At 40.4% G+C, this 1534-nt stretch overlaps 1 pseudogene; it reads left to right on the top strand.

The window, feature by feature from the left end:
* Positions 1–359: 359 nt before the first annotated feature.
* On the top strand, positions 360–770 carry LOC119529000 (annotated as a pseudogene).
* Positions 771–1534: the final 764 nt, after the last annotated feature.

Raw genomic sequence — 1534 nt, 5'->3', positions numbered from 1 at the left:
CATCACCTTGTGATAGGGAAGCCAAGGAACCCAAGGATTGATGGCCGACCCCGGGAGTAAGTAAGTCTCCTAGCCTCAGAACCACGAGACAATAGATTCGCATTGTTTAAACCCAGACCAATTCGTGACATTTGTGATCACAGCCTAGCAAAACTAAGATAACCTCACACCTACAAGGATGGCTATTATTTAAAAAAAAAAAGAAAAAAAAAGAAAAAAAAAGAAGGAAATGAGTGTTGGTGAGGATGTGAAGTTTGGAAACCTCTGACTTTGTGTCGGAACGTAAAACGGTGCAGCCACTGTGGAAGACAGTTTGGGAGGAGACTGTCAGAACAGTGCACACAGATCACATACCCCAGCCCCGGAAGATGAGGAACTGCCCCAAATCCCCCACCTCAGATGACATCTCCCTGCTTCACGAGCCTGTCTGACCCAGCTAACTTTGGCAAAGGGATGGAACCAGATTAGGAGCTGCCGCTGCCATATCAGGAATAAGTTCCATTTCCAGTCTATCATCCAACACCTGGGCAGACTCAACTTGCAACGCAGTTGACTGAAGAGGAAGAAATTAGGACAGCTCAAATAATAGGCCTTATACAGCATCTGCCTAAAGTAGTTTATGACCCCAGAAAAAACGAATCAAGAAAATCAGATGCATGCACATCTGCCACTTGGACCATAAAGATGCCTAGTTGATGAGATCCCTCACTTGCCCCTCCTGCATGGAGCCAGTGGATGCAGTGCTGCTGTCATCCCATGAGACTAATTGAGCCAGGGTCTCTCCTCTGACACTTCAAGTGAACCATCATTTTTGGTGGTCTTGATCTTTTATCACTGATCCCAAAAAAGCCAGAGATTAGGAATTAAGATCATGCACAGGTTTCCTTAAAATTCCTGTATGGCTGCAGATGTTGAGGGAAAGTACGTGATATTTTAGAAACTTAGGGGGAAAATTAGGATGATATTTTTACGTAGTAAAGCCTTGACCCAGTGTTTAAAATTTATAATTATATTTAGATCTTGTTATTGCTCTAGTACACAGGAATTGTGTAAAGTGTTACAGCATCTGTATATGTTTAAATTGTGTGTGTTGAAGATTTAATTAGGAAAAGGATAGTGGTTATTTTTCCTAAACAAAATAATTCTTCCCTCCCTCCCCTCCCCCACTTTAATTCTTTTCTGAAGTGGTTGGCATTTGGGTCAAGATTTTATTAAAAGCTGTATTTTATAACACTGGCATAAAAAAAAGTTGTTTTAAGCTTGTTTGCACAGTTCTTTTTTTCCATTGGAAATGGAATCCGTTGTCTCAGGTCTTTTTAAACAGTGTTTTATTATCGGTGGGGCTGGCTCTATGCTTGAAAACCAGTTTATTTATAACCTGTTTGAAGTACTATATTCTGTTTGCAGTTAGGAAACACAGAATTCAAAGTGATCTCCTATTTTCTAAGCATACTGAGATGCACAATCCTTTTTCTACAAAAAATGAGTTAATGTGTCAAGAAACCCATTGCAGTAAAGTGGGGTTTAATATTTC

This window comes from Choloepus didactylus, chromosome 3 (assembly GCF_015220235.1).
Source record: "Choloepus didactylus isolate mChoDid1 chromosome 3, mChoDid1.pri, whole genome shotgun sequence".
Classification (NCBI taxonomy): domain Eukaryota; kingdom Metazoa; phylum Chordata; class Mammalia; order Pilosa; family Megalonychidae; genus Choloepus; species Choloepus didactylus.
The sequence above is the reverse complement of the archived record's forward strand: the minus strand, read 5'-3'. Positions and strand labels throughout refer to the sequence as shown.